Raw genomic sequence first — 23236 nt, 5'->3', positions numbered from 1 at the left:
CAAGGTTGTCTCATCCAAGTGTGGGATGAAACCTATTTAGGGTTTTGCTTTTATGGTGGAGATGGGAGGAGGTTAGCCAAAGGCAACCTAGTGCTAAGGAAAAGGTTGGTGTTTAGGGTGGTGGAGATGGCGCACAAGGTGTATGGAAGGTGTTTGGTGGGGTGTTGCTCCTTTTGGCTAGCTCACTTCACTAAGGTTGGTGAAGGCCATCCAAGGTAGGCCAAACTCACTCACTCACGGTGGTGGAAGGAGGAGGAGAAGGGGAGGAGGCCGTGGAGTTCCTAGAGACTAAGGAGAATGACAATGAGGCAAAATGCACACTCAATATCATTAATATCCAAAGTATGTACAAGGTGATAGGCTAGGGTATAAATAGGAGTGCTAGCATCTAGGGTTTCATTTGGTGTTGCATTGGCCGAAATTCACCAAGCCAAATGCACACTAAATGAGATGCAAATTAACCCTAGATGCTACTTGGTGGCCAAGTTTGGCATCTAAGGGTTTAGGTTGGCTATAACAAGGTGCATGATAAGTCCATGCACCTTGGCCCTCCAATTGGGCCTAAGCCTACCTAACACCAAAAATGTCCAAACAATTCCACTAAGTGTGCGTCACTCTCCTAATGGACACGCCTAGCCCATTTTGAAATTAACCTAAGCATCTAAACACCCCAAAATACAAGGGCAAAATGGGAAATACAAAGAAATAAACCCTAGGACTAAAATACCCCAAAATACAAGGGTAAAATGGGAAATACAACAAAAATAAATCCTATGACTAAAATACCCCAAAATACAAGGGTAAAAATGGAAAACAAAGACAAATGTCATAAAAACCTAGCTAAGGCCCAAAAGTGGGCTTATTCCTCTTTATGGTTTTTCATCACTAACCCATTCCTCTTGCCTCCTTCAATATGTCACCTCTTGGTTTTCTTGGTCTTAGTATTATTCCATCACAAGAAAACGCCTTCACTACCTTAAAGCATAAGCTTACCCATGCACCACTTCTAGCTCTACCAGATTTTTCAAAAACTTTTGAGTTAGAATGTGATGCCTCTGGAGTTGGCATAGGGGCGGTTTTGTTACAGGGTGGGCACCCTATTGCATATTTCAGTGAAAAACTCAAAGGTGCCTCCCTTAACTATCCTACCTATGACAAAGAGCTCTATGCTTTAGTTAGGGCCCTTCAAACTTGGGAACACTACCTTATTCCCAAAGAATTTGTCATTCATAGTGACCATGAGTCACTTAAGTATTTGAGGGGTCAAGGCAAACTAAACAAAAGGCATGCTAAGTGGGTAGAGTTCTTAGAACAATTTCCATATGTGATTAAATACAAGAAAGGGAAAAATAATGTTGTGGCTGATGCCCTTTCTAGGAGACATACTTTGTTAGTCTCTCTTGGATCTCAAATCTTGGGATTTAATCACATTAAGGAATTGTATACTAATGATCTCGAATTCAAAGAAAATTATACCCAATGCTTAGCAAAGCCTCAAGGAGGTTTTTATATTTCTGAGGGGTACTTGTATAAAGAGGGAAGAATTTGTATACCCCAAGGATCTATAAGAAAACTCCTTGTTCAAGAAAGTCATGAGGGTGGTCTCATGGGGCACTTTGGAGTTGACAAGACTCTAAGCTTCTTAAAAGAAAAATTCTTCTGGCCCCATATGAGAAGGGATGTTGAGAGGTTTTGCTCTAGATGTATAGCTTGTTTACAAGCAAAGTCTAAAGCAATGCCTCATGGCATCTATACACCCTTACCTGTTGCTAATTCTCCATGGGTTGATATTAGTATGGATTTTATTTTGGGCTTGCCCAAGACCCAGAGAGGCATGGATTCTATTTTTGTGGTAGTGGACAGATTCAGTAAAATGGCCCACTTTATACCCTGCCACAAAATAGATGATGCAAGCAACATAGCAAGACTCTTCTTCAAGTAAGTGGTTAGACTTCATGGTCTACCCAAAACTATTGTTTCAGATAGGGATACTAAGTTCCTTAGCCATTTTTGGAAAACTCTTTGGAGTAGGCTAGGAACTAAATTACTTTTCTCTACTACTTGTCACCCACAGACTGATGGGCAAACAGAAGTAGTTAATAGATCCCTATCTACAATGTTAAGGGCAGTCCTTAAGGGTAACCATAAGTCTTGGGATGAGTACTTGCCCCACATTGAATTTGCTTATAACAGGGTAGTCCATAAGACTACCAAAATCTCACCTTTTGAGGTTGTGTATGGTTTTAACCCTCTCTCTCCTTTAGACCTAATACCCCTACCAGATTCTTCTCATTATTTTCATAAAGAAGGGGTATCTAGGGCTGAATTTATTAAGAAACTGCATGAGAAGGTTAAAACTCAGATACAACAACAAAATGAGAGAACTGCTTTAGAAAGAAGCAAGGGAAAGAAAACCCTCATTTTTGAGGAAGGGGATTGGGTTTGGCTTCACTTGAGAAAGGAAAGGTTTCCTTCTCAGAGAAAGTCAAAACTCAACCCAAGAGGAGATGGTCCCTTCCAAGTCCTCCAAAGAATTAATGATAATGCTTACAGGTTAGATCTTCCCAGTGATTATGGAGTAAGTAACACTTTTAATGTAAGTGATCTTATTCCCTTTGCAGGTTATGATGAGGAAGAAGAGCCTACAGATTTGAGGACAAATCCTTCTCAAGAAGGAGGGGATGATAGACCATGGGCCAAGGGCCCAGTGACCAGAGCTATGGCTAGGAGGATACAAGAAGAGCTGGATCTTGAGAAGACCAATGGGCTTGTTAGGCCTAAGATAATCTTCACTTGGAATGCTCTATCTGTCGCCACCCGCCGAAACGGACATTGGCATTCGCGACGATAGTTGGACTCTTTTTAGTTTTGAAAAATGATGGATTGTTAGAACGACTTATTCTCAAACTGAGACCTCATCGAACTAACAATTTTATTAAATGATTCTCACCAATCCGTGTTAATCCCAAACGGGACCCTCCATAGATTAGTGGTTTTCGCAAAAAGGGGTTCTTGGAGTCGCCACCAATGTTTTACTCAAAACATTGGAAAAAGAAATAAGGCAATTGATTTTCGCAAATCAACTTTGGCCATTACAACCAGAGTTGGGTAAGGGAGTCGATTACGTGTGGGGAAGGTGTTAGCACCCCACAACGCCCCTTTCGGGTTCCCTATGACGGATCATTTCATAAATAATAGCGTAAAATTACTAAACTACCCCTATTTATTAGAACGATTATAAGTAAACTATCTACATGATGAAAGCTTTAAACGTGCAATGCAACAATCAAAAAGCGATAAATGAAAGCGGTAAAAGAAAGGATTTGGAAAGAAACCTTCGAAGCGGGCTTTTATATATTCAAAAAGGAGTTAGGAGGCTTTTTGGCGTTCCTTCCCACTACACGTTCGCTCGCTCCTTTCCCTAAAATAAATATAAACTATGGAAATCAAAGAGATTTCCCTTCGACTTGTTCGAGTCTCAAGCTGAAGGCTCGTGAACTCAAGAACTTAGTCGGATTAACTCTCGGAGAGATTTCTAGGGCAGAGAATAGCTCCAAAACCCAAGAATACTCAGCAAGAGGGTGGAGAAATGATGCAAATGTGTGTAAGGACGAGCCAATGACGTCCTATTTATAGGATTGAGGCGCAGTACGGCCTAAGAAGTCAATACGGCCCGTACTGAGTTTTTGAACTACAGTACGACCGTACTGAATTCAGTACGGCCGTACTGAAGTTCAAAAACTTCAGTACGGCCGTATTGATTTCATTATGGCCGTATTGTAGTTCAAATGGCTCAGTACGGCCGTACTGAACCTCTAGGAGGGCGTATTGAGCTCCAATCCTCACACACCCTTATTCTAAGCTACTCTAAGACTTCTAGCCCTACAAAGAGTCATCCTAGGGTCTTCTAGGAGTCCTTCCGGCTAAATTTCCTTCGGTCTTCGAGAGTCTTTGAGTCTTATTTCCGACCCGGACAATTTTAGGGGTCTACAGCTGCCCCCCCTTTACTTAGTCGAATGGCTTTTTTGGTGTACCGGTTGACAAGTAAAGGAGTTGGCCCAATTGTCCGGGGAGTAAGCCATCCTTCCGACTTGTAGTGTCTTCAGGTGGGAAAATTGTTGAGTAGCCTCTCCAGGTTGAGTTTGCCCTCTCCAGGGTGAGTATTAGTCGTCGCCTCTCCAGGCTCGTGCATACCTCGGTGTTTTTGACGACCTCGGTAGCGTGAGTTTGCCCCCTCCAGGGTCTGCATGCCTCCGTGTTTCTGACGACGTTGGCAGCTGCATACCTCCGTGTTTCTAACGACGTCGGTAGCTGAGTATTAGTCGTCGCCTCTCCAGGCTCGTGCATACCTCGGTGTTTCTGACGACCTCGGTAGCGTGAGTTTGCCCTCTCTAGGGTCTGCATACCTCTGTGTTTCTGACGACATTGGTAGCATGAGTATTAGTCGTCGCCTCTCCAGGCTCGTGCATACCTCCGTGTTTCTGACGACGTTGGTAGCGTGAGTTTGCCCTCTCCAGGGTCTGCATGCCTCCGTGTTTCTGACGACGTTGGCAGCTGAGTTTGCCCTCTCCAGGGATTTGTGATGATTTTGTCTCCACAGTCCCTGATGCTGCTTCGATGGTTGTTTTTGATTTTGGTGCCGCTGAGGGTTGGATAACGCAGGGATCCATCTAGGGGATGTGCAGTTACTCATAGGTTCTTGTGTCCCAACTTTCCATTGCGTAGTTGGTGCCCACTGGGGAAATTCTGATTCCTTGGGGATGCAGACACAAAGATGCTCTTTCTGAGGTGAGCGATGCCTTATGATTGGCTGACGTCCTTTCGACGTTGGTGGAGTATCCCGGTTATCCTTATTCGGGTGACTCTTTTGATTTTCTGGTTTTGTTGCCTCTGCGTAGGCTGTTATCCGCTGGGGGATTCTGTCGTATTGATCTTGATTGGCCTCTTCTGTTAGGCGGATTATCTTGACGTTCGGTGTTTGGCTGAATGCCGAATTCCGCTTGGGGAATGGTTATTGATCTTTTCGGATTTTCTCTTTTTGAAGGAGTGCCTCTGAGTAGGCGAATGGGGATTGAGGATCTCATGTATCCCAGAGTATTATTTAGAAAGCCTCTTCAGGCTTAGCTTCACTCGTCGCTCGAGTTGGAAAGCTATCTTCCACTGAGAAAGTCTAAGTCCTTTGACTCGGATATTTTGTTTGGATGATCATGCTTCCATTGGGGAATCTTGCTGATCTTGCTCTGATAGCTTTCACTGGGAGTTCGGCCCAAGAGTGCAAGCTGAGATGTCTCTGGGGAGTATTATTTCGGCAAGCCTCTCCAGGCTCAGTTATTCTGTACGATGCGGTTGATTTTCTGATTTTTGCCTTTTTTGTCGATTTCGGCTTTTTTCTGTTATTGATTGCCTTTTTTGTCGATTTTCGGCTTTTTTTGTTGGTTATTGATTGCCTCTTTTTTTTTTTTTTTTTTTTTTTTTTTTTAATAAACAGAGAATAAGTGATCTTCCAGTACACCTATCATCTGTATGCATGTATGCGGTATGATGCACCTAATTCTATTTGATTTATTTTTCAAAAGAATTAACCGATGCGTTTCTTTGCTTGGATTTTGCCATTCCTCTAGACGGGCTGTGCGCTGCCGATTTCTGTAACCAAGGAATGATGCGTGTTATATCGAGATTGGTGTCATCAACCAAGTGATCCTTCCCTTCCTTTAGAAGACGTGTCAACCCTCCTATTGACCACTATATCTCCATGTTTCCACTAGATTATTCTAAAATCGTTTGGGACAAGAGAAAAGAAAGGAAAGATATTTTTGTTCAAAAGTTTGTGTTTTAGAGGGGATTATTATTGTTTTGAAAACGGTTTTTGTAAGAATGGCTGGCCAAGGTAGGCTCATGTGTTTAGGCTTGTTTGATTAAACACTTATGAAGTTAAGAAAGTCTTGTTATTGACGTTGTGATTTGACAACTTAGATAGCTTCCCTTGAACCTTTCTTTTTGAATTCAGCTCATGGTACCATCATGGATTTCTTTTGCTTTTTTGATTGTCCTTATTTTTGCCTGAAACACCCCTTTGTGGTGTCTCAGCGGACCTTTGTTTTTGTTCATTTTTGCAACCCTAATTTTTGCCTAGGTCACCCTTTTGTGGGATTCCTAGCGGGTTCTTTGCTCTTATTTTTGCGCAGCCCCCTTTTTGGGTTTCCTGTCGAGCTTTTTGTTTTTAGGACTTTGTCCTTAAAGGATTTCTTTTTTATCCATGATGGCACTTGTCGAGGCCAAGGAAAGGTGCTCCAAGTTGTCACACGCACTTCCACATAAAAATGATGTGGGTTTATTGTTATTAAGACGATTTTGACCTCATTCATGCTTATTCAAACAGGGTTAAAAATAATGTGGTCTAGAAATTTATTGCAAGCAAGAAAAGAAGCAATAAGAAATAATAAAGAACGATTTTATTATAATTCTAGCGGAAACATGTGCCCTATCGAGGCTCGGGGGTCGGGCTGTCCCCGAGGAGTGATCTCTAACAGTCATCAGGTCTATACATCCCTATCAGAAGAAGAAGAGCACTTGATGATGACGACCGGCCTTGACGCTTGTGAACCGACCTTCCTAAAGATCTGGCTTAAAGAACGTCGAGAAGGATCTTGGTTCCTCTTCGTCCTTTGATCTTTATTAGGGTTGTATCCTAACCCTTGTTTCCCCGGATTATCCTTAATAATGGGTAGCTCGGGAATTCCTTGGGAATCCTTTCCAAGTCCTTGTCCAGGCAAGTATCCGTTCTTGGTGAGCATGTAGGCTACCTTCTTCATTTCTCGGGGAAACGTTTCGACATTGGCAATCTCCAATGCTTGGAAGGCGGTCTCTAGAGCTTCCTCTGCTGCATCCACGTAAGGTATGGCAGATGGCTTGCTGATGAGTATGTCATCTTCGGCTTGTACGGTCACCAGCTTGTCACCCACTATGAATTTGACTTTCTGGTGGAGCGTAGAGAGAACAGCTTTCGCATCATGAATCCAAGGTCGGCCGAGGAGGCAGCTGTACGCGGGAGTAATGTCCATCACTTGAAATTCGACATTAAAGACGGTGGGTCCAATTTGGATTGGAAGATTGATTTCTCCCACCACTTCTCTTTTAGAACCGTCGAAAGCTTGAACGATCAAGTTGCTCGGCCGCATTTGGATTCCCTTGATTGCCACTTGATCAAGCGTTCTTTTTGGCATCACATTCAAGGAAGATCCATTATCCACCAAGACTTTAGCGATGTGATATTCCTTGCACTTTACAGAGATGTTCAAGGGCTTGTTGTGATTCGGTCCCTCAGCGGGGATTTCTTCGTCGGTGAAAGTGAGGTGATCATTAGTCGTGATGTGACTAACAATCCCCTCAAACTTGTCTTGGGAGATAGTGTGCGACACGTACGCCTCGTGCAAGACTTTCAACAGAGCTTGCCGATGCGGTTCGGAGCTTAGGATCAACGACAACAGAGTAATCTTTGATGGCGTCCTATGAAGTTGATCCACGATGGAGTACTCGCTCTGTCGGATATATTTTAACAGCTCGTCAGTCTCCTCCTCGGATTCTTTATTTTCCTCGGTTTTCTCTTTTTCTTTTTCCTTTCCTTTATTCTTGGGAGCTTCATCATGAAGATCTTCGGGAGTGTAGATCCTGCCACTCCTAGTCATGCCCCCAAGTCTAGCGATGTTAGAGATATCGCTGTCGGCAGAAGAATGGATGTCGTATATCCATGGCACAACCTTATTCGATTCGTAGGGAAAAGGTCTTGGAGCAGTGATCTTCAACGGTGTCGGACCTTCCCCTTTATTCGTCTTGATTACCAACAACGGAGTTGATGTGCGTTCGCTTGGCGCGGTTGTTGGCTTACACTTAATAACAAACGGCGTGCGATCCATTTTGAACATACGCATCGATTAATCCTTTCTTTTTATTAATGTTATTAATGAATTACTAGGAGAGATGTATGCAAATGAATGACTATGAAATGCAAAGGCAATTGAAAGATTTCATAGATCTCAAAAATTCGATTTATTAATCAAAGAAAGTGTACAACTCATTATACAATGCTTCGAAGCAAATTTTTACAAAATGAGAAAAGCCGATAGAAACCCACAGGCGGGTTCATGTTTCTTCTCCGTTCAACTTCGGCTTCCTCTACATGACGGGCCATTGCTTCGGCTTGCGTATGGACCGCTTGGCTCATATTATCACTAATCTTTTGAGCGTCCTTCGCCTTTTGAATATAGTAGTTGATCATGGCTTGCAGCTCATTAAGCTCGTCTTCGGCTCGATCCTTCTCCTCTCGGAGCTTAGCCATATGTGCTAGTCCTTCCCTTTCCTTCTTGCGAAAATCGGAAAGGCTTGCGGTTTGTTGTTGAGCAACTTCCCGCCATTGCTGCGCATCGGATCGAGTCAAGAGTAGATCATCTTGCATATCCTTGATCAACTGTGCCTGCCTTGCGTACTCGGCTTCAAGGCGTGCTACCTTTGCATCGACATCTCGGAGTTGACTACTCGGTTCGACCTTTAGCATTTTGGATGCCCGAATAGCCTTCTCATTAAGGTTAGCACACTCGTCCTTGAGCCGCTCTATCTCATGATCTTTTTTCTTGCACTGCCTTTGTAGACCGTCAATGGCCAAACTGGATTCTTCACTTTTCTCCTCAAGAACTCTCATCTGAGCTCCCATGATTTCCAGCTTCTTGGTCAAGGCATCGACTTGTTCTTGCAGCAACCTCCTCGTAACTGCGGTCGCGCAAGAGGTGGATGGTTGGGGCACTCCCCTCTCGCTCCTCCAAGTCTCTTAGTCGGTGGAGACGGATACCCGAGGCTTTCCAAGCTCTCGATCTCCCTCGTAGATTGGTCTCTCCCACGCTCTAACGACAGCGTGCATGTCCCTTTGATGCTCAGAATCAAAGGAGAAACACAATCCTCCAAGCTCCTCTTTAGTAGGAACAATCTGAGTCCTCATAAGTTGCCTCATAGCCAATCTAGGTGAATAAGCTATGCAACCTCTGAGGCCCATCAACGGTACGCTTGGGTAACTGCCGCATCTCATCAATACGTTGCTCAGACGGAACCAAGGACAAACCCATGTGAAGTGCTCAATGCTCCACTGTTCCATCTCTTCCTTCCATTCGGAAGCATAACGGCGGCATACGGGGATCTTCGAAAAGCTCCTCAACGGATCGGGCAAAGTCCCCATGTGACTAGAGGCGTAGAAGTGTGTGATGCTCCACACATATAACAAGGAGGTGCAACATCGGATAATCTTCCCTTGCTTCTGCTGAGATATGTTGACAGAAAGCAAGGTGTCGGCAAGAATGGCAGGCACGAGACTCTTCATGTGCACGTCCCATGCGAAGAAAGCGTCCATAGCGGCATGGTCCACTGTGTTAGCGTGAAAGGGGAATAGGACCGTCCCAAACACGGCTAACGCTAGAGTCTTGTTGAAAGCTAACCAATCTCCCTCACCAGCTAAGGAAGAAAGGTGATCCTCAATCATAGCGAGCTTCCAACCTTTGATACTGCCGTTCCCCACTAAGGCAGATGATCGTGATGGTAGTTTGACTTGAGTAGTGACCCTCTCCACGGCCACATAATTACCATGAAAAACATAGACCCCTGCTGATTTGGGCCATCGCAGCATGAGCTCGTACTCCTCGAGAGTAGGAACTAAGTCAAACTGGGGGAACTCGAAGCAATGCAGATCGAGACTCCAAAAGTGAACCAATGCTCTCAGAAAGGTCGGATCCACACATATCTTCATCAAATCGAGGACTCGTCCATATGATTTCTCGAACTCAACACGAGCCTCGTGTGGCATCAAAGAACAGAGGTGGTCCAACCTCTCGGCACGGTATAACAAGAAGTCCACTTTCTTCAACTGCCCTTGCACTCCCCTAGATCCCTCCATGATCTACAATAAGAATGAATGATATGAGATGATGGTGTTGAATATGCATGCATTGTGTTTATTCAACTAAGCATTATCATGTTTTCAGGATGTTCCTAAGATGATGCATGATATTGCTTGGTTTGGATAAATAACTATTTTTTTTTTTGGGTATTTTGTTTTTTGTATTTTTTTGGGTGAAAAGGGAAACTACCTACATGAATGTGATGAGGGTAGATGTTAACACCATGTAATGGAAGATTCTTATTCCTATTTATTCTTATTCTAAAAGGGGAATGTTGTATGTTTAAAGAATGCAATGTATGCTCAAACAATGTCACATAAACAATGCACAAACAATTCACTCATCCACGAACAGTCACGAGCGAATCACGAGGTAGGGGTATCCTGCAGACAAGTGCATATTCAAGGAGGTTCTAACTGTTCTCACCGGTCTAAGGCCCCCAAGGTGCCCCCATTATAGGGACCCAATCCCTCTCGTCGTAAGTCGATGGAAAGCTCCAACGCACTGTCGGACTTGAGTTCATGCTTTTCACCTTGAGTGATGCTTTCTGACAACGGTCTACGAGCACCTATAGACCCATTCGACAACCGGCCGTACTAACATCCACTCCCTATGGCTTTCCACTCATGCCCCCGGGTATAGAGGGAACTGTTGTGTGCAAAGGTTCGTGTGCAGTTTATATTTCAAACAATTGCGAAAATTTAAACATCCAACAGTTATTAAAGCCAATTAGGTAAAACATATTATCATACAACCGAGGGGAAATCAAAGAGATTTCCCTTCGACTTGTTCGAGTCTCAAGCTGAAGGCTCGTGAACTCAAGAACTTAGTCGGATTAGCTCTCGGAGAGTGACTATAATCATGACCGAGGCTGGCCCAATTTCTAACCGAGAGTGACTATAATCATGACCGAGGCTGGCTCAATTTCTGACTGAGAGTGACTCAAATCATGACCGAGGCTGTCTCACTTTCTGACTGAGAGTGACTCAAATCATGATCGAGGCTGGTTCAATTTCTGACCGAGAGTGACTCAAATCATGACCGAGGCTGGCTCAATTTCTGACCGAGAGTGACTCAAATCATGACGGAGGCTAGCTCAATTTCTAACCGAGAGTGACTCAAATCATGACCGGGGCTGGCCCAATTTCTGACCCAGAGTGACTATAATCATGACCGCGGCTGGCTCAATTTCTGACTGAGAGTGACTCAAATCATGACCGAGGCTGGCTCACTTTCTGACCGAGAGTGACTCAAATCATGACCGAGGCTGGCTCAATTTATGACCGAGAGTGACTCAATTTCTGACCGACGGTGACTCAAATCATGACCGGGGCTGGCTGAATTTCTGACCGAGAGTGCCTAAAAAAATGACCGAGGCTGGTTCAATTTCTGACCGAGAGTGACGCAAATCATGACCGAGGCTGGCTCAATTTCTGACCGAGAGTGACTCAAATCATGACCGAGGCTGGCTCAATTTCTGACCGAGAGTGACTCAATTTCTGACCGACGGTGACTCCAAAATTGATCGAGGCTGGCTCAATTGCTGATCGAGAGTGACTCAAATCATGACCGAGGCTGTCTCAATTTCTGACCGAGAGTGACTCAAAAAATGACCGAGGCTGGCTCAATTTCTGACCGAGAGTGACTCAAATCATGACCGAGGCTGGCTCAATTTCTGACCGAGAGTGACTCAAATCATGACCGAGGCTAGCTCAATTTCTGACCGAGAGTGACTCAAATCATGACCGGGGCTGGCTGAATTTCTGACCGAGAGTGCCTAAAAAAATGACCTAGGCTGGTTCAATTTCTGACCGAGAGTGACGCAAATCATGACCGAGGCTGGCTCAATTTCTGACCGAGAGTGACTCAAATCATGACCGAGGCTGGCTCAATTTCTGACCGAGAGTGACTCAATTTCTGACCGACGGTGACTCAAAAAATGATCGAGGCTGGCTCAATTTCTGATCGAGAGTGACTCAAATCATGACCGAGGCTGTCTCAATTTCTGACCGAGAGTGACTCAAAAAATGACCGAGGCTAGCTCAATTTCTGACCGAGAGTGACTCAAATCATGACCGAGGCTGGCTCAATTTCTGACCGAGAGTGACTCAAATCATGACCGAGGCTAGCTCAATTTCTGACCGAGAGTGACTCAAATCATGACCGGGGCTGGCTGAATTTCTGACCGAGAGTGCCTAAAAAAATGACCTAGGCTGGTTCAATTTCTGACCGAGAGTGACGCAATCATGACCGAGGCTGGCTCAATTTCTGACCGAGAGTGACTCAAATCATGACCGAGGCTGGCTCAATTTCTGACCGAGAGTGACTCAATTTCTGACCGACGGTGACTCAAAAAATGATCGAGGCTGACTCAATTTCTGATCGAGAGTGACTCAAATCATGACCGAGGCTGTCTCAATTTCTGACCGAGAGTGACTCAAAAAATGACCGAGGCTGGCTCAATTTCTGACCGAGAGTGACTCAAATCATGACCGAGGCTGGCTCAATTTCTGACCGAGAGTGACTCAAATCATGACCGAGGCTGGCTCAATTTCTGACCGAGAGTGACTCAAATCATGACCGAGGCTCGCTCAATTTCTGACCGAGAGTGACTCAAATCATGACCGAGGCTCGCTCAATTTCTGACCGAGAGTGACTCAAATCATGACCGGGGCTGGCTGAATTTCTGACCGAGAGTGCCTAAAAAAATGACCGAGGCTGGTTCAATTTCTGACCGAGAGTGACGCAAATCATGACCGAGGCTGGCTCAATTTCTGACCGATAGTGACTCAAAAAATGACAGAGGCTGGCTCAAATTATGACCGAGAGTGACTCAAATCATGACCGAGGCTGGCTAAATTTCTGACCGAGAGTGACTCAAATCATGACCAAGGCTGGCTCAATTTCTGACCGAGAGTGACTCAAATCATGACCGAGTCTGGCTCAATTTCTGACCGAGAGTGACTCAAATCATGACCGAGTCTGGCTCAATTTCTGACCGAGAGTGACTCAAATCATGACCGAGGCTAGCTCAATTTTTGACCGAGAGTGACTCAATTTCTAACCGAGAGTGACTCAAATCATGACCGAGGATTGCTCAATTTCTGACCGAGAGTGACTCAATTTCTCACCGAGAGTGACTCAAATCATGACCAAAGCTGGCTCAATTTCTGACCGAGAGTGACTCAAATCATGACCGAGGCTGGCTCAATTTCTGACCGAGAGTGACTCAAATCATGACCGGGGCTGGCCCAATTTCTGACCGAGAGTGACTCAAAAAATGACCGAGGCTAGCTCAATTTCTGACCGAGAGTGACTCAAATCATGACCGAGGCTGGCTCAATTTCTGACCGAGAGTGACTCAAATCATGACCGAGGCTAGCTCAATTTCTGACCGAGAGTGACTCAAATCATGACCGGGGCTGGCTGAATTTCTGACCGAGAGTGCCTAAAAAAATGACCTAGGCTGGTTCAATTTCTGACCGAGAGTGACGCAATCATGACCGAGGCTGGCTCAATTTCTGACCGAGAGTGACTCAAATCATGACCGAGGCTGGCTCAATTTCTGACCGAGAGTGACTCAATTTCTGACCGACGGTGACTCAAAAAATGATCGAGGCTGACTCAATTTCTGATCGAGAGTGACTCAAATCATGACCGAGGCTGTCTCAATTTCTGACCGAGAGTGACTCAAAAAATGACCGAGGCTGGCTCAATTTCTGACCGAGAGTGACTCAAATCATGACCGAGGCTGGCTCAATTTCTGACCGAGAGTGACTCAAATCATGACCGAGGCTGGCTCAATTTCTGACCGAGAGTGACTCAAATCATGACCGAGGCTCGCTCAATTTCTGACCGAGAGTGACTCAAATCATGACCGAGGCTCGCTCAATTTCTGACCGAGAGTGACTCAAATCATGACCGGGGCTGGCTGAATTTCTGACCGAGAGTGCCTAAAAAAATGACCGAGGCTGGTTCAATTTCTGACCGAGAGTGACGCAAATCATGACCGAGGCTGGCTCAATTTCTGACCGATAGTGACTCAAAAAATGACAGAGGCTGGCTCAAATTATGACCGAGAGTGACTCAAATCATGACCGAGGCTGGCTAAATTTCTGACCGAGAGTGACTCAAATCATGACCAAGGCTGGCTCAATTTCTGACCGAGAGTGACTCAAATCATGACCGAGTCTGGCTCAATTTCTGACCGAGAGTGACTCAAATCATGACCGAGTCTGGCTCAATTTCTGACCGAGAGTGACTCAAATCATGACCGAGGCTAGCTCAATTTTTGACCGAGAGTGACTCAATTTCTAACCGAGAGTGACTCAAATCATGACCGAGGATTGCTCAATTTCTGACCGAGAGTGACTCAATTTCTCACCGAGAGTGACTCAAATCATGACCAAAGCTGGCTCAATTTCTGACCGAGAGTGACTCAAATCATGACCGAGGCTGGCTCAATTTCTGACCGAGAGTGACTCAAATCATGACCGGGGCTTGCCCAATTTCTGACCGCGAGTGACTATAATCATGACCGAGGCTGGCTCAATTTCTGACTGAGAGTGACTCAAATCATGACCGAGGCTGTCTCAATTTCTGACTGAGAGTGACTCAAATCATGATCGACGCTGGTTCAATTTCTGACCGAGAGTGACTCAAATCATGACCGAGGCTAGCTCAATTTCTGACCGAGAGTGACTCAAATCATGACCGGGGCTGGCTGAATTTCTGACCGAGAGTGCCTAAAAAAAATGACCTAGGCTGGTTCAATTTCTGACCGAGAGTGACGCAAATCATGACCGAGGCTGGCTCAATTTCTGACCGAGTGTGACTCAAATCATGACCGAGGCTGGCTCAATTTCTGACCGAGAGTGACTCAATTTCTGACCGACGGTGACTCAAAAAATGATCGAGGCTGGCTCAATTTCTGATCGAGAGTGACTCAAATCATGACCGAGGCTGTCTCAATTTCTGACCGAGAGTGACTCAAAAAATGACCGAGGCTGGCTCAATTTCTGACCGAGAGTGACTCAAATCATGACCGAGGCTCGCTCAATTTCTGACCGAGAGTGACTCAAATCATGACCGAGGCTCGCTCAATTTCTGACCGAGAGTGACTCAAATCATGACCGGGGCTGGCTGAATTTCTGACCGAGAGTGCCTAAAAAAATGACCGAGGCTGGTTCAATTTCTGACCGAGAGTGACGCAAATCATGACCGAGGCTGGCTCAATTTCTGACCGATAGTGACTCAAAAAATGACAGAGGCTGGCTCAAATTATGACCGAGAGTGACTCAAATCATGACCGAGGCTGGCTAAATTTCTGACCGAGAGTGACTCAAATCATGACCGAGGCTGGCTCAATTTCTGACCGAGAGTGACTCAATTTCTGACCGACGGTGACTCAAAAAATGATCGAGGCTAGCTCAATTTTTGACCGAGAGTGACTCAATTTCTAACCGAGAGTGACTCAAATCATGACCGAGGATTGCTCAATTTCTGACCGAGAGTGACTCAATTTCTCACCGAGAGTGACTCAAATCATGACCAAAGCTGGCTCAATTTCTGACCGAGAGTGACTCAAATCATGACCGAGGCTGGCTCAATTTCTGACCGAGAGTGACTCAAATCATGACCGGGGCTGGCCCAAATTCTGACCGCGAGTGACTATAATCATGACCGAGGCTGGCTCAATTTCTGACTGAGAGTGACTCAAATCATGACCGAGGCTGTCTCAATTTCTGACTGAGAGTGACTCAAATCATGATCGACGCTGGTTCAATTTCTGACCGAGAGTGACTCAAATCATGACCGAGGCTGGCTCAATTTCTGACCGAGAGTGACTCAAATCATGACGGAGGCTAGCTCAATTTCTGACCGAGAGTGACTCAAATCATGACCGGGGCTGGCCCAATTTCTGACCCAGAGTGACTATAATCATGACCGAGGCTGGCTCAATTTCTGACTGAGAGTGACTCAAATCATGACCGAGGCTGGCTCACTTTCTGACCGAGAGTGACTCAAATCATGACCGAGGCTGGCTCAATTTATGACCGAGAGTGACTCAATTTCTGACCGACGGTGACTCAAATCATGACCGGGGCTGGCTGAATTTCTGACCGAGAGTGCCTAAAAAAATGACTGAGGCTGGTTCAATTTCTGACCGAGAGTGACGCAAATCATGACCGAGGCTGGCTCAATTTCTGACCGAGAGTGACTCAAATCATGACCGAGGCTGGCTCAATTTCTGACCGAGAGTGACTCAATTTCTGACCGACGGTGACTCAAAAAATGATCGAGGCTGGCTCAATTTCTGATCGAGAGTGACTCAAATCATGACTGAGGCTGTCTCAATTTCTGACCGAGAGTGAGTCAAAAAATGACCGAGGCTGTCTCAATTTCTGACCGAGAGTGACTCAAATCATGACCGAGGCTGGCTCAATTTCTGACCGAGAGTGACTCAAATCATGACCGAGGCTCGCTCAATTTCTGACCGAGAGTGACTCAAATCATGACCGAGGCTCGCTCAATTTCTGACCGAGAGTGACTCAAATCATGACCGAGGCTGGCTCAATTTCTGACCGAGAGTGACTCAAATCATGACCGAGGCTGGCTCAATTTCTGACCGAGAGTGACTCAAAAAATGACCGAGGCTGGCTCAATTTCTCACCGAGAGTGACTCAAATCATGACCGAGGCTGGCTCAAGTTCTGACCGAGAGTGACTCAAATCATGACCGAGGCTAGCTCAATTTCTGACCGAGAGTGACTCAAATCATGACCGGGGCTGGCTGAATTTCTGACCGAGAGTGCCTAAAAAAATGACCTAGGCTGGTTCAATTTCTGACCGACAGTGACGCAAATCATGACCGAGGCTGGCTCAATTTCTGACCGAGAGTGACTCAAATCATGACCGAGGCTAGCTCAATTTTTGACCGAGAGTGACTCAATTTCTAACCGAGAGTGACTCAAATCATGACCGAGGATTGCTCAATTTCTGACCGAGAGTGACTCAATTTCTCACCGAGAGTGACTCAAATCATGACCAAAGCTGGCTCAATTTCTGACCGAGAGTGACTCAAATCATGACCAAAGCTGGCTCAATTTCTGACCGAGAGTGACTCAAATCATGACCGAGGCTGGCTCAATTTCTGACCGAGAGTGACTCAAATCATGACCGGGGCTGGCCCAATTTCTGACCGCGAGTGACTATAATCATGACCGAGGCTGGCTCAATTTCTGACTGAGAGTGACTCAAATCATGACCGAGGCTGTCTCAATTTCTGACTAAGAGTGACTCAAATCATGATCGACGCTGGTTCAATTTCTGACCGAGAGTGACTCAAATCATGACCGAGGCTGGCTCAATTTCTGACCGAGAGTGACTCAAATCATGACCGAGGCTGGCTCAATTTCTGACCGAGAGTGACTCAAATCATGACCAAAGCTGGCTCAATTTCTGACCGAGAGTGACTCAAATCATGACCGAGGCTGGCTCAATTTCTGACCGAGAGTGACTCAAATCATGACCGGGGCTGGCCCAATTTCTGACCGCGAGTGACTATAATCATGACCGAGGCTGGCTCAATTTCTGACTGAGAGTGACTCAAATCATGACCGAGGCTGGCTCAATTTCTGACCGAGAGTGACTCAAATCATGACCGAGGCTGGCTCAATTTCTGACCGAGAGTGACTCAAATCATGACCGAGGCTGGCTCAATTTCTGACCGAGAGTGACTCAAATCATGACCGAGGCTGGCTCAATTTCTGACCGAGAGTGACTCAAATCATGACCGAGGCTAGCTCAATTTCTGACCGAGAGTGACTCAAATCATGACCGGGGCTGGCTGAATTTCTGACCGAGAGTGCCTAAAAAAATGACCTAGGCTGGTTCAATTTCTGACCGAGAGTGACGCAATCATGACCGAGGCTGGCTCAATTTCTGACCGAGAGTGACTCAAATCATGACCGAGGCTGGCTCAATTTCTGACCGAGAGTGACTCAATTTCTGACCGACGGTGACTCAAAAAATGATCGAGGCTGGCTCAATTTCTGATCGAGAGTGACTCAAATCATGACCGAGGCTGTCTCAATTTCTGACCGAGAGTGACTCAAAAAATGACCGAGGCTGGCTCAATTTCTGACCGAGAATGACTCAAATCATGACCGAGGCTGGCTCAATTTCTGACTGAGAGTGACTCAAATCATGACCGAGGCTGGCTCAATTTCTGACCGAGAGTGACTCAAATCATGACCGAGGCTCGCTCAATTTCTGACCGAGAGTGACTCAAATCATGACCGAGGCTCGCTCAATTTCTGACCGAGAGTGACTCAAATCATGACCGGGGCTGGCTGAATTTCTGACCGAGAGTGCCTAAAAAAATGACCGAGGCTGGTTCAATTTCTGACCGAGAGTGACGCAAATCATGACCGAGGCTGGCTCAATTTCTGACCGATAGTGACTCAAAAAATGACAGAGGCTGGCTCAAATTATGACCGAGAGTGACTCAAATCATGACCGAGGCTGGCTAAATTTCTGACCGAGAGTGACTCAAATCATGACCAAGGCTGGCTCAATTTCTGACCGAGAGTGACTCAAATCATGACCGAGGCTGGTTCAATTTCTGACCGAGAGTGACTCAAAAAATGACCGAGGCTGGCTCAATTTCTGACTGAGAGTGACTCAAATCATGACCGAGGCTGGCTCACTTTCTGACCGAGAGTGACTCAAATCATGACCGAGGCTGGCTCAATTTCTGACCGAGAGTGACTCAAATCATGACCGAGGCTGGCTCAATTTCTGACCGAGAGTGACTCAATTTCTGACCGACGGTGACTCAAAAAATGATCGAGGCTGGCTCAATTTCTGATCGAGAGTGACTCAAATCATGACTGAGGCTGTCTCAATTTCTGACCGAGAGTGACTCAAAAAAAGACCGAGGCTGGCTCAATTTCTGACCGAGAGTGACTCAAATCATGACCGAGGCTGGCTCAATTTCTGACCGAGAGTGACTCAAATCATGACCGAGGCTAGCTCAATTTCTGACCGAGAGTGACTCAAATCATGACCGGGGCTGGCCCAATTTCTGACCGAGAGTGCCTAAAAAATGACCGAGGCTGGTTCAATTTCTGACCGAGAGTGACGCAAATGATGACCGAGGCTGGCTTATTTTCTGACCGAGAGTGACTCAAATCATTACCGAGGCTGGCTCAATTTCTGACCGAGAGTGACTTAATTTCTGACCGAGAGTGACTCAAATCATGACCAAGGCTGGCTCAATTTCTGAACGAGAGTGACTCAAATCATGACCGGGGCTGGCTCAATTTCTGACCGAGAGTGCCTAAAAAAATGACCGAGGCTGGTTCAATTTCTGACCGAGAGTGACTGTAGACCCCTAAAATTGTCCGGGTCGGAAATAAGACTCGAAGACTCTCGAAGACCGAAGGAAAGTCAGCCAGAAGGACTCCTGGAAGACCCTAGGATGATTATCTGTAGGTTTAGAGGTCTTAGAGTAGCTTAAAATAAGGATGTGGGAGGATTGAAGCTCAATACGGCCTCCTAGAAGTTCAGTACGGCCGTACTGAACAATTTGAACTACAATACGGCCGTACTGAAACCAATACGGCCATACTGAAGTTTTTGAACTTCAGTACGGCCGTACTGAAACCAATACGGCCGTACTGTAGTTCAAATCTTCAGTACGGGCCGTATTGATGTCAGAGGCCGTACTGCGCCTCACCCCTATATATAGGACGTCATTTGGACGTCATTCCACACTTTTTCACACTTCTTGGACTCTCTTCTTGAGTATTCTGGGGTTTTTGAGCAGTGTTCTGCCCTAGAATTCTCTCCGAGAGCCGATCCGACGAAGTTCTTGAGTTCTGAGCATTTAGCTTGAGAATTCGAACTAGTCGAAGGGAAATCTTTTTGATTTCCATAGTAAAGATTAATTTTTAGGGAAGGAGCGAGCGAGCGTGTAGTGGGAGGGAGCGCCAAAAAGCCTCCTAACATTTGAATATATAAAAGCACGCTTCAAAGGTTTCTTCTTCAAAATCCTTCCTTTTACTGCTTTCTGATTGTTGCATCGCATGTTTAATTTATTCATCATGTAGATATCTTATTCATAGCCGTTTATAATAAATAGGGGTAATTTAGTAATTTTACACTGTTATTTATGAAATAATCCGTCATAGGGAACCCGAAAGGGGCATTGTGGGGTGCTAACACCTTCCCCGCACGTAACCGACTCCCTTACCCGACTCTGGTTGTAATGGCCAAAGTTGATTTATGAAATCAATTGCCTTATATCTTTTTCCAATGTTTTGAGTAAAACATTGGTGGCGACTCCAAGAACCCTTCTTTTTGCGAAAACCACTAATCCATGGAGGGTCCCGCTTGGGATTAACATGGATTGGTGAATCATTTAATAAAATTGTTAGTTCGATGAGGTCTCAGTTTGAGAATAAGTCGTTCTAACAATCCACCACTTTTCAAAACTATAAAACGAGTCCGACCATCGTCGCGAATGCCAAGGTCCGTTTCGGCGGGGTGGCGACAGATGGCGACTCCACTAGGGAAGCCTCGAGAGTCAGTCCCATTTAGTGATGGATTATTTCTAAAATAATAGCTTAGAATTACTTCATTACCCCTCGCTTGTATGATAATATGTTTTATCTATGTGGCTTTTAATAACTGTTGAATGTTTAAATTTTTGCAATTGTTTGAAATAAAAACTGCACACAAACCTTTGCACACAACAGTTCCCTCTATACCCGGGGGCATGAGTGGAAAGCCATAGGGAGTGGATGTTAGTACGGCCGGTTGTCGAATGGGTCTATAGGTGCCCGTAGACCGTTGTCGGAAAACATCACTCAAGGTGATAACCATGAACTCAAGTCCGACAGTGCGTTGGAACTTTCCATCGACTTACGACGAGAGGAATTGGGTCCCTATAATGGGGGCACCTTGGGGGCCTCAGACCAGTGAGAACAGTTAGAACCTCCTTGAATATGCACTTTTCTGCAGGATACCCCTACCTCGTGATTCGCTCGTGACTGTTCGTGGATGAGTGAATTGTTTGTGCATTGTTTATGTGACATTGTTTGAGCATACATTGCATTATCTAAACATACAACATTCCCTTTTTAAATAAGAATAAATAGGAATAAGAATCTTCCATTACATGGTGTTAACATCTACCTTCATCACATTCATATAGGTAGTTTCCATTTTCACCCAAAAAAATATATACAAAAAAAAAACAAAATACCCAAAAAAAAAAATAAGAAAAAAAGTTATTCATCCAAACCAAGCAATTATCATGCATCATCTTAGGAGCATCCCGAAAACATGATAATGCTTAGTTGAATAAACACAATGCATGCATATTCAACGTCATCATCTCATATCATGCATTCTTATCAAAGATCATGGAGGGATCTAGGTTTGCATTTCATACATCCCTCCTAGTAATTCATTAATAAACATTAATAAAAAGAAAGAATTAATCGATGCGTATGTTCAAGATGGATCGCACGCCATTTGTTATTAAGTGTAAGCCAACAACCGCGCCAAGTGAGCGCACATCAACTCTGTTGTTGGTAATCAAGACGAATAAAGGGGAAGGTCCGACACCATTAAGGATCACTGCTCCAAGGCCTTTCCCTTACAAATCAAATAAGGCTGTGCCATGGATATACGACATCCATTCTTCTGCCGACAGCGATATCTCCAACATCGCTGGACTTGGGGGCATGACTAGGAGTGGCAGGATCTACACTCCCGAAGATCTTCATGATAAAGCTCCCAAGAATAAAGGAAAAGAAAAGGAGAAAACCGAGGAAAATAAAGAATCCGAGGAGGAGACAGACGAGCTGTTAAAGTATATCCGACAGAGCGAGTACTCCATCATGGATCAACTTCATAAGACGCCAGCAAAGATTACTCTGTTGTCGTTGATCCTATGCTCCGAACCGCATCGACAGGCTCTGTTGAAAGTCTTGAACGAAGCATACGTGTCGCACACTATCTCCCAAGACAAGTTTGAGGGGATTGTTAGTCACATCACGGCTAATGATCACCTCACTTTCACCGATGAAGAAATCCCCGCTGGGGGACCAAATCATAACAAGCCCTTGCACATCTCTGTAAAGTGCAAGGAGTATCACATCGCTAAAGTCTTGGTAGATAATGGGTCTTCCTTGAACGTAATGCCAAAAAGAACGCTCGATCAAGTGGCAATCAAGGGAATCCAAATGCGCCCGAGCAACATGATCGTCCGAGCTTTCGACGGTTCCAAAAGAGAAGTGGTGGGAGAGATCAATCTTCCAATCCAAATTGGACCCACCATCTTCAACGTCGAATTTCAAGTGATGGACATTACTCCCGCATACAGCTGTCTCCTCGGCCGACCTTGGATTCATGATGCGAAAGCTGTTCCCTCTACGCTCCACCAAAAAGTCAAATTCATAGTGGGTGACAAGCTGGTGACTGTACAAGCTGAAGATGACATACTCATCAGCAAGCCATCCACCATACCTTACATGGATGCAGCAGAGGAAGCTCTAGAAACCGCCTTCCAAGCATTGGAGATTGCCAATGTCGAAACGTTTCCCCGAGAAATGAAGAAGGTAGCTCACATGCTCACCAAGAACGGATACTTGCCCGGACAAGGACTTGGCAAGGATTCCCAAGGAATTCCCGAGCTACCCATCATTAAAGACAATCCGGGGAAACAAGGGTTAGGATACAACCCTAATAAAGATCAAAGGACGAAGAGGAACCAAGATCCTTCTCGACGTTCTTTAAGCCAGATCTTTAGGAAGGCCGGTTCACAAGCGTCAAGGCCGGTCGTCGTCATCAAGTGCTCTTCTCCTTCCGATAGGGATGTATAGACCTGATGACTATTAGAGATTACTCCTCGGGGACAGCCCGACCCCCGAGCCTCGATAGGGCACATGTTTCCACTATGATTATAATAAAATCATTCTTTATTATTTCTTATTGCTTCTTTTCTTGCTTGCAATAAATCTCTAGACCACATTATTTTAACCCTGTTTGAATAAGCATGAATGAGGTTAAAATTGTCTTAATAACAATAAACCCGCATCATTTTTATGTGGAAGTGTGCGTGACAACTTGGAGCACCTTTCCTTGGCCTCGACAGGTGCCATCATGGATAAAAAAAGAAATCCTAAAAACAAAAAGCTCGGCAGGAAACCCAAAAAGGGGGCTGCGCAAAAATAAGAGCAAAGAACCCGCTAGGAATCCCACAAAAGGGTGACCTAGGCAAAAATT

This window comes from Cajanus cajan, chromosome 8 (assembly GCF_000230855.2).
Source record: "Cajanus cajan strain Asha chromosome 8, NIPB_CcT2T_4, whole genome shotgun sequence".
Classification (NCBI taxonomy): domain Eukaryota; kingdom Viridiplantae; phylum Streptophyta; class Magnoliopsida; order Fabales; family Fabaceae; genus Cajanus; species Cajanus cajan.
Note: the sequence above shows the minus strand (reverse complement) of the source record.